This window comes from Dendropsophus ebraccatus, chromosome 5, assembly GCF_027789765.1.
Source record: "Dendropsophus ebraccatus isolate aDenEbr1 chromosome 5, aDenEbr1.pat, whole genome shotgun sequence".
NCBI classification, from domain to species: Eukaryota; Metazoa; Chordata; class Amphibia; order Anura; family Hylidae; genus Dendropsophus; species Dendropsophus ebraccatus.
This window is the reverse complement of record NC_091458.1, coordinates 68039355-68054967: the sequence shown is the minus strand read 5'-3', so window position 1 is coordinate 68054967 and position 15613 is coordinate 68039355. Positions and strand designations below refer to the sequence as shown.

The following is a 15613-nucleotide window of genomic DNA, read 5'->3' as shown; positions in this document are numbered from 1 at the left end:
TATAGTGAAGAGGGAGTTCTGCCAATCTGGATTCCAAGATAAGTAATATAGGATTTAGCGATGGAGACCCCCGCAGGACCCCAAGTAGACCTCTTATGTGGAGTTAGGTAAAGAAGTTGACTTTTATGTATATTGATTCTATACCCAGAGAAGGAACCAAAAAATTTTAATGCATCTAATACTGCCGGAACATGTAGATCTGGGTTATCTAAATATATTAAAGTATCATCAGCAAAGCATGTAACTTTGATGATTTGGGAACCAACCCGTATGCCTGAGAAAAAGTCAGAAGAAATAAGATATAATATGTCCTCTTTATTCTGATTTCATTTTGTAAACATATTTCACTTTTTTAGGGTGTTACGGGGCTTAGAAATGTATCAGCAAATCATCAAATTGTATACTGGAAACCCCCATAAGTGACCCCATTTTGGTTATTAGACACCTTAAAGAATTAATCTAGGGGTATAATGAGCATTTTGACCCTACAGGGGCTGGAGGAAAGTATTCACAATTAGGCCAGAAAAAAATGGAAAATAGGAATTTTCCAATAATATATTTGTTAAGATTAAGGTATCTCATTTTCATAATAACCATGAGAGAAAATGCACCCCAAAATTTGTAACGCAGATTCTCCTGTACAACGGTATCCCATATGTGGGCGTAAACCACTGTATGGGCACACATTGGGGCTCAGAAGGGAAGGAGCGCCAATTAGCATTTCCAGTTCAGATTTTGCTGAATAAGTCACCCCATTTTGGAAAGTACACCCCTCAAAGAATACATCTTGGGGTGTGGTGACCATTTTTTTTTAAACTCAGTTTTATTAAAAGTGTAGAAAAGAGCAGTACAAAAGAGAAAGAGCACATGTATCGCCAAGTGGTGACCATTTTGACCCCACAGGTATTAGAGGAAAGTATTCAAAATTAGACAGTAAAAATGAAAAAAATGAATTTTCCCAATAATATGTTTGTTTAGTTTAAAATTTCTCAATTTCACAAGGAACAGGGGAGAAAACTCACCCCAATATATGTAACACAGGTTCTACTGAGTACAACGGTACCCCATATGGGGGCATAAACCACTGTATGGGCACACAGCGGGGCTCAGAACGGAAGGAGCGCCAATTAGCATTTCCAGTTCAGATTTTGCTGAAGAAGTTTCTGAGCACCAGGTGCTTTTGCAGAGCCCCTGTAGTGTCAGCAGAATAGAACCCCGACCAAAAGTCATCCCCTTTTTGAAAGTACACCCCTCAAAGAATACATCTTGGGGTGTGGTGACCATTTTGACCCCACAGGTATTAGAGGAATGTATTCAAAATAAGACAGTAAAAATGAAAGAATTGAATTTTTTCAATAATTTGTTAGTTTAGTTTGAAATTTCTCAATTTCACGAGGAACAGGAGAAAACATACCCCAATATATGTAACGCAGGTTCTCCTGAGTAGAAAGGTACCCCATATGTGGACATAAACCACTGTATGGGCACACAGCTGGGCTCAGAAGGAAGAGAGCACCAATTAGCATTTTCAGTGCATGACTTTTCTGAAGAAGTTTCTGAGCCCCAGGTGCGTTTGCAGAGCCCCTATAATGTCTACAGAATAGAACCCCCCCAAAAGTCACCCCATTTAGGAAAGTGCACCCCTCAAAGAATTCATCTGGGGGTGTGGTGACCATTTTGACCCCACATGTATTGGAGGAAAGTATTCAAAACTAGACCGTAAAAATGAAAAAAAAAAATATTTTTTTCAATAACAGGTTTGTTTAGTTTGAAATTTCTCAATTTCACTAGGAACAGGGGAGAAAAAGCACCCCAACATTTGTAACAGAGGTTCTCCTGAGTACAATGGTACCCCATATGTGGGCATAAACCACTGTATGGGCACACAGCAGGGCTCAGAAGAGAAGGAGTGTCATTTTAGTTACAGGCGATATGTGGGTGTTTACTGGCTATCTGGGGTGGTAATGGACAATCTCGGGGGGGGGGGGGGGTTACTGGCTAACTGAGGTGGCGACAGGCAATCTGGTGTGGTTATGGACAACCTGGGGTGGTTATGGGCAATCTGGGGGTGTTTACTGGCTATCTGGGGTGGTGATGGGCTATCTGGGGGTGTTTACTGGCTATCTGGGGTGGTGATGGGCTATCTGGTGGTGTTCACTGGCTATCTGGGGTGATGACGGGCAATCTGGGGTGGTGACGGGCAATCTGGGGAGGTGACGGGCAATCTGGGGAGGTGACGGGCAATCTGGGGAGGTGACGGGCAATCTGGGGAGGTGACGGGCAATCTGGGGTAATTTGGGGTAGCTACGGGCAGTCTGTGGCAATCTGGGGTGGTTACGGGCTGTCTGGGGTGGTTACAGGCAATCTAGGGTGGTGACAGGCAATCTGGGATGGTGACGGGTAAACTGGGGTGGATACAGGTAATCTGGGGTGGTTATGAGTAATCTGGGGAGTTTATGGGCAATCTGGGGTGGTTACAGGTAATCAGGGGCACTTGACTTTGGTGACAGGGGTAAAAAAGTGCCGGAACCATTTGGAACAAGCGATCAGTGGTATATAGTATATACCGCTGATCGCTTGTACTGGGACCACACCGGCTAGTCCCCGATCATTGCCCCATGCTCTCCGCCACCTCCGGTGGTGGAGAGAATGAAGCTTTGATCATTTTTAGGAATCCATCACTGTGAAAAGAGTCTGTTCACAGTGATGGCAGGGGCCATCTTTGATCAGATGGCCGCCCAGGGAGGGGAGGGTCAGTGACCAGGTCACTAGGGTTAATTCTGGGGACAGGGGGGACATGTTTTCATCTCCTCCCACAGTGGATTCACAGTGAGAAGAGATTAAAGCGTTCAGCTGCGCTGGCAATAACAGTTACCGGTGGCCGCCAATATACTGTTAATAACGGCGATCACCGGTGAGATGACCGGCCGGGACTGAGACCACACTCTGCCGCAACCCCTCAGCTACCTCCGATAGCGGAGAGGAGGGGGCTGCAGGCATTACCGGTGCTGCTGCATTATTCTGCACCATAGCCATAAAGAGCTGATGGCAGCAGAATAGAGCCCATTAGTGATCGCCGTAAAAATTCATATCGGCGGTCACTAATAACATAATACACGTATTCTCTGGGTCACTACGGTTACGGTGATACCACATTTGTATAGGTTTTTTAAACTATTACCACTTTGGCGCAATAGAAACTATCTTCCTAGCAAAATCCCACAAAAACTGGCGCCACATTGCAAGATCCATAGCGTTCTTATCTTTTGCGCCGGTTTTGGCCTTATTTTTTGCGGGAAGATCTGTAGTTTCTATTGATACCAAGTTTTATATGTATATGACTTTTTGATCTCTTTTATGACGTATTTTCTAAAGCGGTTTGATAAAATACAGCTATTCTGGCACGACAGCGTGTGTCGTGCGATATAATTATTGATATAGTTTTATAGATTGGGTCGTTATGGACGTAGCGATACCAAATATGTATAGGATTTGTGTTTTTGATCAGTTTTATGTCATGTTTTATTCTGTATGGGGAATGTAATGCATTTTTATTATTGGGGGGGGCTGGGGGGCCGTGTTGTGTTTAGTGCACTTTTTTTTTACTTTTACACTAGTGTACATTACTGTACACTAGTGTAAAATACTTTGATCACTTATACAATACACTGCAGTACTGGGGGGGGGGGGCGGCAGCTGTGACACCGCCGGGCGGTGGTTAATTCCGATGCGTCCGCCGTTAAAAGGCGTAAGCATCGGAATAAAGCCCATTAGTGAGAGCTGTGAAAAGGCAGCATGGCGGTCACTAAGGGGTTAACAAGTAAAACAAGCCTTAATTTATCGGACGCTTTTTGCCATTTCGACCCTTTTTTGTTGTTTATAGAACATTCTTGTTGTTTTTTTGAGCATTTTATGCAATACAGAACTTAACATGTCCCAAATAAGTGCATTTTCTTTTGTCCACATAAATGGACTTGGTGGCACCACAGGGCATATGTATGCAGCAATTGCCTGTGAAGTTTTCATGCAGAATTTTAGACATTTTTACAACTCTCTCCCCCCCCCCCCTTTGCTGCAACTGTAGTATGCAACAAAAAAGTCACATACGGAGGGAATGCATAAAAACTTTTCCAAGTGCTTTTTGGAGAGATTTTACACCAATCTTTGGAAAACCAGAAAAATTGAAGTAGCTAGGAATTGTTTAAGCTGCCATTTATGGGGGCAAAAGTGGCACACTAAGACTTTGAAACTGCTGGAAACAGATGGCAAGGAAAGTGTATGTGCACACTACAGAATCCCTGCAGATCACCCGCCACTAATTCCGCAGCTCACCCTCGCATCTCTGCTGGTCCCATAGGCTTCATTCTATGGTTTGCCAGATTTTGCCACACGCCCGAAGAATGAACCTGCTTATTTTTCGGGCGGACAGCACAATCTGGCAAACCATAGAATGAAGACTATGGGACCAGCGGAGATGTGCACTTAAAGGAGAAGTCCAGCGGAAATTTTTATGTATAATCTGATTTTATTGACAACCAAGCGCAAAACAGTGAATACATTAACCGTAAAGCAGTGGTAAATAGCGACCTGCAAGTCGCAATGCATCACTTTTTGAATATAAAGTATAAAGAACAGAACAATATCAGCAGTTCTAAACATATGAGAGGAAAAAAAAAAAAGCGGCGAAAAATTTTATTAAAGTATTGTATTGTCCCCCAAAATTTATACAAATTACCAATATACACTTAAGGGAAATGCACATAAAGTGCTTTTTTCCCTGCACTTACTACTGCATCAAGGCTTCACTTCCTGGATAACATGGTGATGTCACGACCCGACTCCCAGAGCTGTGCGGGCTGTGGCTGCTGGACAGGATGATGGCAGGGGGACACTGAGGGACACAGGGCACTGGAAGGACACTAGGAGCAATTATCTGCCAAATCAGGTAAGGGAGCAAACAATCAGTTGAGGAGTCAATCAGCAGCTCATTGTTTTCTTTGAACATTAAGGGTATATTCACACGGGCGGGCTCGCAGCGAGATTCTCGCTGCGAGCCCGGCAGGTCCTGGCAGTTCCCATACACTACATACTTGCTGCGGTCTAAACCTTAGACCGCAGCGAGTATGTAATTATACCGCCCTTAACCCCTTCTGCTCCCCCGCTGTAAGCATACTTTACCTGTCCTTGCTGCACGGGTCCGGCGTCCTGCTCTCCTGTCCGGCCAATCAGTGTGTTGCCCAGCCGCAGCCACTGATTGGCCGGGCGGGAGAGCAGGACGCCGGACCCGTGCAGCAAGGACAGGTAAAGTATGCTTACAGCGGGGGAGCAGAAGGGGTTAAGGGCGGTATAATTACATACTCGCTGCGGTCGTTTAGACCGCAGCAAGTATGTAGTGTATGGGAACTGCCAGGACCTGCCGGGCTCGCAGCGAGAATCTCGCTGCGAGCCCGTCTGTGTGAATATACCCTTAAAAACAAAAACAAAAAAACAAATGGTCACAGACCAAATAAATGAACAAATTTACAGTAGTAACGAAGCAAAGCTTAGTTATCTCTGCAAACTGCTCATTAGCCGGCTGCCTTCTCCCAGTTTCTCAGGACTGGATCCAGCTTTTCGCAGCAACCGGGGAGGAGCGGCAGTCAATTAAATGGAAGCAGGCTGACAAGCAGATTTCGAAGATAACTTACTGTAAATTCACTCTTCTCTAATCACAATGTGATGTATGGCTGACAACTTAGGACAGTGTAAGAAAATAGAGAAGTATACTTACCTGTCCAGGTTCCTCCGATGTCCTGCTGCCTTTTCCCTGCAGCTGCTCTCTCTGAAGTTGGCGAGCAGCCTGTCACTTTAGAGACTGCTCCAGAAGCCTCAGCAGTGGCTGTGTTGAGCAGGGAAAATGCAGCAGGACACCAGAGGAGCCTGGACAGGTAATTATACGTTTTTTAATATGCAGCCCTTTAGGGTATGTCCACACTAAGAAAATCATGTGGATAACTTTCCACGGATTCCGATGCTTGTCCCCATGGACTCTTGCTTCACTCTTCATCCGAACCATAGACCTCCATTCTATGGTCAGGCAGATTCTGCCTTCCCGCCCATAGAACAAACAGGTTCAGGTGGACGGTGGAGCGTGAGGGGTGTCAAGCGACGGAATCCATGGTAGGGTATCTGCAAGAATTCAAGTGTGGACGTACCCTAATTTCACAATTCTCGAGCCATGTAATAGGCTCTGTAAGTGATCACTGATCTGGCAGATCAGATCTCACAATGATCATCAGGCTGTGTAATACCACCCCAAGAGATACTACAGAGCCTTGAGGACGAGCCACGCTATGCTGCCACAGGTCAGTTCCCCTGGCAACTTGGGCAGTGTCCCCTGGGTCTGGGGAACTCACAGAGGTGGCAGGTTTCTTAAAGGCTTTGGAGGAAACTTAAAGCAAATGTACCATCAGGTACATTCGCTTTAATATGACACACGGATAGATCAAAGCAGGAAAGCTGGTGCCACGGTTCCTGTGTACTTTGCCGTTCTATCCACGGGTACTGGGCCGAGGCTGAAGCACTGGAGGCGGGCCGGGCCGCCCCCCCAGATGGGAGGAATCCTCCGTCCCTCTATGACGTGGCTCTGTTCGAATCAATGGAGCCACGTCATAGAGGGGCGGGTGATTCCTCCCACTGAGTGCAGCCCGGCCCGCCTCCAGTGCTTCAGCCCCGGGCCAGTACCCGTACACGGGAATCGGGCCACGGATCAAAAATGGACCGCGGCAACGGCTTCTCTGCACGGATCTATCCGTGGGTCATGTTAAAGCGAATGTACCTGTTGGTACATTTGCTTTAAAGGGGTATTCCCCCCAATAGCTAAAAAATAAAATGCCTCAAAACCTAGCTACTCTTACTCACCAAGTCCCCCTGAGAATTTTGAGCCGTCTTCCATCTTTCTAGCTGCTTCCGTTCCATAGTTAAACATTTTTTAAAAAGCCGAACTATATCCAACATGGCGCGGGCCAGAAAACTACATCTCCCATCATGCAATGCTTATGTCTGATTGGTACATGATGTAGCAGAGCTGATATGCACAAGATATAGTAGAGCCGACTGGGCGGCATAGCAGAGCCGACTGGGCGGCATAGCAGAGCCGACTGGGCGGCATAGCAGAGCCGACTGGGCGGCATAGCAGAGCCGACTGATACAGTGGGGTTGAATGCACTGACTGGTAAAACTGATCAGCTAGAGCATAGAGATAGCTGCAGCACAGTTTAGGAGGAGGTCAATCCTGGTCAGTAGCATCAAATACTTCAGAGGATTTCAAGAATTGAGAACGAGTCAAAAGTCCCCGCTCTCGCTGCTATTGAGTCCCGGGCAGGTGCCGCTGCTGCTGGTGAGTCCTGGGGGGGGGGAGGGGGGTGCCGCTGCTGGTGGTGAGTGATGGTGTTTGTGGGGGACACAGATGAGCTCAGGGGTGGGGGCACAAAGGTGACCTGGGGGGAGGGAGTCGCTGATCAGCAGCTGTCAGTGTCCTCACTCACTTCAGTAGACTGAGTTAGAAGCCAGCCCATTGAAGAGAGGGAGGACATGTGATGCCGACTCCGAGGGTGGGGGCCTGGAGCAGGGAGCGGTGACGGGTTGGACTGAGAGTTGATGATGCTATGCATTCGGTGGGGGTGGATGCATCTAGATAACAGCAAAACTGTGCAGAATCCATACTAACTTTATATTGGGAAGATGGAAAGCTATGGGTGGGCAACCTATTAATGCAAAAATATTTTTTTTTGGGGGGAATGCCCCTTTAAGCATCTGGAGAAAACTCACCCAAATGTCTTGCAAGTGTCCTTAATGGGATTTGAACCCAGTCTCTGTGACTCTGTCTCACACTGCTATTGCTTCCTCTTCCTAATCACAGTATACACACACTATATGCAGTAGTGGATTATAAGAGGTCCGTTTCGGGGGGTAGCCCGGGGCCCATGGACACCCAAAAAGACTTATACTTCTTTTTGTGTAATGTCTCCTGGCTACACTTCTGCCATGATTTGCAAAAAAAAAAAAAAAAACAGAATTACTTACGGTAATGATGTTTCCATAAGCCCATGACAGCACCCCTGGAGAGGACCTCCCACTGCAGGACAGGAAACCCGAGAAGATAAAAGTCTGACACTCCTCTTCACACCTCAGTTCTAAAAGAGTATTCCAGCGGAACAACAATTCTCACTTAGTGAGTAGATTTACATAAACAATGAAGTAATAAATAACCATAGAAATAATAATAATAATAATAATAACGACGACAATATGGGGGGTATACCAGAGGGGTGCTGTCATGGGCTTATGGAAACATCATTACCGTAAGTAATTCTGGTTTTACCCAGACGCCCTATGACAGCACCCCTGGAGGAAAAACTAGAAATTTAATTAGGGCGGGACTACTGCCGAAAGAACTTTCCTACCAAAGGACAGATCAGACAGAGGATTTAGTTGAAGCCTGTAATGACGTAGAAAGGTATGTGGTGAACACCAAGTAGCTGCCCTGCAAATCTGGTCTAAGGAGGCATCAGCCTTTTCTGCCCAAGAAGCTGCCATAGCTCTAGTGGAATGGGCTGAGAAGTAAGAAGGTGGTTCTTTACTCTGAGAAGTGTATGCTAGAGTAATTGCTTGTTTTATCCAGCGGCTAATTGTAGGTCTGGAGGCTGTCTTACCCTTGTTAACACCTGAAAACTGTACTAACAGGTTTTCTGATTTTCTAAAATTTTCTGTTATTTGCAGGTATTTTGTGAGGCATCTTTTAACATCTAGATTGTGAAAGATCTTCTCCCTGTCATTGGATGGGTTGTCACAAAAGGTAGGGAGGACAATTGACTGGTTTTTGTGAAACTCCGACACTACCTTAGGAAGGAAAGAGGGGAGTGTTTTCATAATCACTCTATCGTCTAGGACCTGAGTGTGAGGAGGAAAGGCTGAAGGCTGAAAGGCTGTGGAGTCTAGAGGCTCAAAAGGAGGTTTCGTGAGAGCTTCTAAGACTAGATTTAAGTCCCATGGTGGGACCGTTAATCTGGAAGGAGGATTTAACCTTACAGCCCCTGTGATGAATCTCTTTATTAACAAGTTTTCAGCTAATTTTGCATTTAAAAAAGGTACTAAGAGCAGAGATCTGCACTTTGAGGGTGCTAGGCTTTAGGTTTTTTTCTAGACCTGCCTGAAGGAACCCCAAGATAAGAGGGATATTTGGTTCCCCCAAAGGATTCTGTCTACCCTGTGTAAATCTTAAAAATACTCTCCATGTTCTTAGGTATATTAAGGAAGTTACTTCCTTTCGGGAGGCCAGCATGGTGTTGATTACTGAATCTGACAGACCCCTACCTTTCAGTATTAACCTCTCAGCATCCATGCAGTCAAGTGCAAGTGTGGTGAAATCGGATGAACTATTGGCCCCTGCGTCAAGAGGTCTTGGATTTCTGGCAGAATCCACGGCTGGTGTATTGACAGAGTTCTCAGAAGCGTGAACCAGGGACGTTTTGGCCAGAAGGGGGCTATCAAGATCATTCTGGCTTTGTCCTGGATGATCTTCTTCAGCACCCTGGGAATAAGGCTGATTGGGGGAAAGGCGTACCCCATCTCCCTGCTCCAATCTTGAGCAAATGCGTCTATTGCTGTTGGATTTTCTGTTGGGTCTAGAGAACAGAACCTCCTCAGTTTCTTGTTCTTCCTCGAGGCGAACCAATCTATCGTTGGAGAACCAAACCTTTTTACTACTTTGTAGAATATTTCCAGGTTGAGGGACCATTCTGTCTGGCTGATTGTGGTCCTGCTGAGGAAGTCTGCCTGACGGTTTAGATTTCCCTTCAGGTGGATTGCCGATAAGGATAGTAGGTTGTTCTCTGCGAAATGAAAGATCTGCTGGGAGAGAAGGAGTAGGGATTTGCTGCGAGTGCCCCCCTGTTTGTTGGTATAGGCCACTGCTGTGGTGTTGTCTGAGTAAATCTGTACATCTTTGAATGATAATAGAGGAGAGAGATCCTGTAAGGCCTGGAACACTGCATATAGCTCTTTGTAGTTTGAGGTCTGATGCCTGAGATGTTGAGGCCACCTGCCTTGGACAAAAGCTTGATCTGTGTGAGCCCCCCACCCCCAAGGGCTGGCATCTGTTGTGATTCTTATCATTTGTGAGGGGTTCCAACGTACTCCCTCCCTTAGGTTCTGAGGAACTAGCCATCACTGCAGACTTATCCTTGCTGTGGAACTTAGGAGAAACTTTTTGTTGAGTGACTGTTGGCAACCGTCCCAATTGTTTAGAATGTCCATCTGCAGCAGTCTTGTCCTGTACTGAGCCCACCTTACTGATTGTATGCATGACGTGAGGAGACCTAGTACCGACATTGCTTCCCGTAGCGTTGGTGTGTGAGAAAGGAATAAGTCCATGACTCTCTTTCTGACCAGTTCCTGCTTTGTGAGGGGAAGAAGAGACATTTGTTGAGAAGAGTCTAACAGAGTTCCAAGAAAAACACATTGCCTTGAGGGAACCAAATTTGACTTTTTCAAATTTATGTTCCATCCTAATCTTTGGATTATTTCGGACACTAGTGTGATGTTGTGATGTAGCTGTGCTTCCGAGTTCGCCACTAGGAGGAAGTCGTCTAGATATGGTACAAATATTATGTCCTGCTTCCTGATGAAGGAAGCCATATCCGCTATTATCTTTGTAAATGCCCTCGGGGCTTGAGAGACCCCAAAGGGAAGGGCTCTGTACTGCAAGTGAATCCATTGGTCTATTATCCAGACCGCTACCCTCAGAAATTTTTGATGAGACGCGTGAATAGGTACGTGGTAGTAGGCGTCTTCTAGATCTATGGAAGCCATCACACAGTCCTGGAACAGAAGGTTTATTGTAGATCCTAAGGTTTCCATACGAAACCTCTTGTATTGGAGAAACTTGTTCAGACTCTTGAGATTTATGATCACCCTGAATGAACCGTTTGGTTTTTTGACTAGGAATAGAAGTGAGTAGAATCCTCTCTTCTGCTGATCTAAGGGGACTGGGACTAATACTTGTTTTTGTATTAAAGAGAGAATTTCTGTTTCTATAATCCTTTGTTTTACTGTGTCTGTTAATCTCCTGGTGGGGAGAAATCTGTCTCTGGGAAAACTCCTGAACTCCAGGAGAAGTCCCACTGAAATAGAACTTAGAACCCAAGGGCTGGGGGAAATATTCTCCCAAGCCCGGGTGAACTGAGACAGATGGCCACCCACCGGGAGAACGTCATTGTTGGGAAGATTTTGGTTTGTCATCTTTAGAGTTAAAGATGTATCCCTTCCCTTTAGCTGGCACTCTAAATCTTTTATTGTCCTGAGTATTACGAAAGGGTTTTTTATATTGTTTTTTCTGCCTAAATGTCTCCTGTGCTCTAGGCTGTGCAGGGAACCCTTTTTTTCTATCAGAGGCTTTCTCTAATAGTGAATCCAAGACGGGACCGAATAGGAGACTGCCATCACAAGGGATACCGCAAAGTTTTCCTCTTGCCGTGATATCCCCTTTCCACGTCTTGAGCCATAATGCTCTTCTGGCGGAGTTGGAAAGTGCGGCCGTTTTTGCTGCTAACTTAATACTATCCGCAGAGGCATCTGAAAGAAAATCAGCAGCTTTGGCTAAAACAGGGATATCTGCTAGGACCTTTTCACATGCAGGCTCATCAGCTATTTGAGACTTTAATTTAGCGAGCCATAACCTTAGAGATCTTGCTACACAGGTGGAAGCTATGCTAGTTCTCAGGATTCCAGTAGCTGCTTCCCATGTTCTCTTATTATAGTATTCAGATTTCCTATCCATAGGGTCTGACAGGGTACCGATATCCTCAAAGGGGAGGCTATTTTTCTTTGCTAATTTTGCCACTGGTGCATCAATGGCCGGGGGGTTATCCCAGGTGTTGGAGTTACAGTCCTCAAAGGGATATTTCCTTTTGAAGTATCTGGGAATAAAAAACTTCCTGTCGGGATTTTGCCATTCCTTATCGATTAAAGCTTTAATACTCCTGTGGAGTGAGAAGGTACGAGACTTTTTAGGAGTTAACCCCTCATACATGGCATCTTCTGCAGATAAAGGGGTCTTTTTCTCTTCAATATTCATAGAGGCTTTTATGGCTTTAATTAGCTGATCAATATCTTCAGTGGGGAAAAGAACTCTAGAAGAGGGACCCCCCTCCTCATTGTCTGACGGGATATACTCAATTTCCCCTTCTTCCACAATTTTTTCACATATAGGAGCTTCTGATGGACAATCCTCTTCAACATTAATAGAGGCAACAGACATAACAGGGGTTGAAGTAGTAGGCCCCAACACTCCAAACCCTCTAAGGGATGCTTGGACTTCATCTCTCACAATCTGTTTCAAGGTGTCAGCTAGAGATGATGTTTCCTGAGCTAGCAATCTGTCAATACATGGCTGGCATAAGGATCTAGGGTGGTCATCAGGTAGGGGGACTCTACACTCTCCACACTCCTTATGGTGGCGTTTAGAAGTGGCTTTTTTTTAACTTTTATCAGAAACCTAAAACAAAACCACATAAAAAATGCTATATTAGCACAAAAAACGGAAATGCATACGCTCACCAAGATGTATCCCATCACCCCAGGTACCGGGCTTTCATGCTGTCTTTCCGGTCTTTCTGGTCTGCTGGGTTTTCCGTGCTTCTCCTTGGCTGATCTATCCGATCTCTCTGATTTGTCAGACCTGGAGGAGCGATCATGGCGTCCTTTTTCTTTCCTGCCCGAAGATTCAGACATGCTGAAGGCCGGAATATGCACCAGACCGGTGGGGGCTGGCTGGTTGAGTCCTCCGCTCCTGGACGCTGTAGGAGGCATGGACAGGGAGGGACGCTTCCCCTGGCCTTTTGAGTAAGCCAGGACCGTCGAGCTCCACTTCCGGATGCGGCGTCCCGGCGTTTGACGTCACAGGCTCCGTCACTTCCGGCGGAGCCTGCGTCATGACGCACTGCGCTCTGACGCGGCCGCGCGCGCACCCCCAGGCCCTGGAACGCAAGATGGAGCGCACGCCGCGGCCCGCCACGCGCTCAGACCGGGGAGACAGGCACGGCCCGCTCTGCCCCAGCCCCCAGCATCTCCCCGAAACAACAGGGACTGAGGACTGGAGGGGAGGCATCCCGCCCTGACCCGGGGCGCTTCAGACCAGACTTAGGGCTGCTGTCCCGGGACAGACTTCTGCCCTCAGGGAAACCCCCAGCGGATTAGGCTAAAGGGGGGACCTGCAGCCGGCGTGGAGAAGGTAACTTCATCCCCTATGGGACTCTTCAGAGGCCTCCCATCCGCCGGACAGGAAACCTGAACTGAGGTGTGGAGAGGAGTGTCAGACTTTTATCTTCTCAGGTTTCCTGTCCTGCGGTGGGAGGTCCTCTCCAGGGGTGCTGTCATAGGGCGTCTGGGTAAAAAAAAAAAAAAAAAAATCGCTATTTTACAGCAATTTTTGCACAATTTGGTAAAGTTATTCACCCCTGACTATATGGCCACATTTATCAAACTGTGTTAGGCTATATTCACACAAAGTATTTTGCAACCCAAACCAGGAGTGGATTGAAAACACAGAAAGGCTCTGGTCTCTCACTGCTGAAATGGAGTAGATGGCCGTCATTTAAGGGGGTAGTGCGGCGCTAAACAATTTACAAAATAACACACATCACAAAGTTATACAACTTTGTAATGTGTTATGTATGTGAATGGCCCCCTTCCCCGTGTTCCCCCCCACCCACGCCAGTGTAGTGCTCTATACTCACCGCATCTCGTGTCGACCCCTGTCCGTCATCTTGAGACAATGAGGTCATCTTCTAGAGGCTGGCCGAACCGCTCCGACCGCCCCCCCTCTGCCGCGTCATCAGCTGCTCAGCCGCGATTGGCTGAGCATAACTGTGCTCAGCCAATCGCGGCTGAGCAGCTGATGACGCGGCATAGGGGGCGGCACAGGAGCGGTTGGAGCGGTTCAGACACGAGATGCGGTGAGTATAATGCACTACACTTCTGGCTCTGGTGTGGGAGGGGGGAAACACGGGAAGGGGGCCATTCACTAACATAACACATTACAAAGTTGTATAACTTTGTAACGTGTGTTATTTTGTAAATAATTGTTTAGCGCTGCACTACCCCTTTAATGGCAAATAATGGATGTTATTTTAAACCATCCATTGTTATAAAACTACATCTGTTATTTGGCATTAACTGACAGCCATCCACTATTTCAACAGTGTGAACATAGCCTTTCTGTGGTTTCAATCCACTCCTGGTTTGGGTTGCAAAATACTGTGTGTGAATATTGCCCAAGGATATGGATACACTACAGATACATTCTGTTTAATCGCATTAGTCGTGCTGCAGCAGTTCTCCCACTAGTGACTAGTCTGTAGTTTTTGAAGCAAATCCGCCCCTAGCCTGCCCGCAGAACACATGGCATCCGAACAGACTTTGCCAATAACAATCTGTAATTAATGCAATTAAAAATGCAACACAATCGCAGCGTGTGAACACAGTGCTGAGGGGATGCTGAAAAGAATCAGCTAACAGCTTGCCCGCCCCTTCGGTTTCTGCAGGACGCTGCTGTATGTGCTGAAGCTACAGGTGTCTTATCAGCTACACAGACAGGAGGCGGGAGGAGAGCCGCAGCCGGTGAGGAGCCGGCTCCCCGCATACACAGGAGGGCACCGGGCGGCCGGCTCTCCCCCGCATACACAGGAGGGCACCGGGCGGCCGGCTCTCCCCCGCATACACAGGAGGGCACCGGGCGGGCGGGCGGCCGGCTCTCCCCCGCATACACAGGAGGGCACCGGGCGGCCGGCTCTCCCCGCTCCTTACACGTCAGGCCGGTTCCAGAAATAACCGAGGACACATCCCATGACCGTTATCTCGCTTAGTCTCCGCCTATAAATAAAGCAAACCACGCCCCCCTAGAGATCATTTTCTTTTCACGTGCTCTTCACAGCAATTCCCCGCTCTCTCGTCCAATCACAAGTCTCCTTTCCGGTATATGGGCGGGGCGATGCGCGACCAAGGCAGATTTTTGGCTCCTTACATGGTGGGCGTGGCGCAGGCAGAGCTGGGCGGAACCACTAAGATTGTAGGATGGGAGGCGGTGGGCGGGGACACGTCTCCTCAGCCTTCCAGTACACAGAGGAAGCTCCTTCATTCCTCTGAGGACAGAGCCGCCGCCAGGCCTGAGTCAAGATTACGCACACAAAAGGTATGTACCGGAGTAGGCGTGCGGGGACCGGAGCCGCATGAGTCACACGGTCGCCTTATTCAGTGGTTTAGTCATCTTCTCTGTCACAATCGGGCCCCGGAATCGGACACCCATGAGTCACGTGGTGGGGTCCTGGTGGCATCCTGGGGTCGTGGAGCAGTGTGAAGTGTTGTAGCAGATGCCTTCCTCCTCAGCCCGGCCATGACAGCTAGAGGGGGCTATGTACATGTATGGGGCCAGTGCACAGAGCGCACACACACACGGTCACTCTGCTAACTAGGATTGTCTATGTGGAGGCTCCTCAGGCTGTCACTCATCCATCCTCTATGGCTGCAGTGACAGGATAGCAGCTCTGCCTGCAGGAGTCCAAGCTGCTCATGTCTA

The 15613-nt window shown here is 47.4% G+C and overlaps 1 protein-coding gene across 2 annotated transcripts in view; it reads left to right on the top strand.

The window, feature by feature from the left end:
• SLC25A30 (solute carrier family 25 member 30) overlaps positions 1-15613 on the top strand; it is a 36178-nt gene that overhangs the window by 2973 nt on the left and 17592 nt on the right. Inside the window, exon 1 of one of the 2 annotated variants that reach the window (XM_069970525.1) lies at positions 14858-15229. The exons of the other annotated variant lie outside the window; for it this stretch is intronic. The gene's annotated coding sequence lies outside the window, so the exon portion shown is untranslated. Of the gene's footprint in view, positions 1-14857; positions 15230-15613 lie in introns of those variants that run through there. 2 annotated transcript variants of the gene reach the window in all.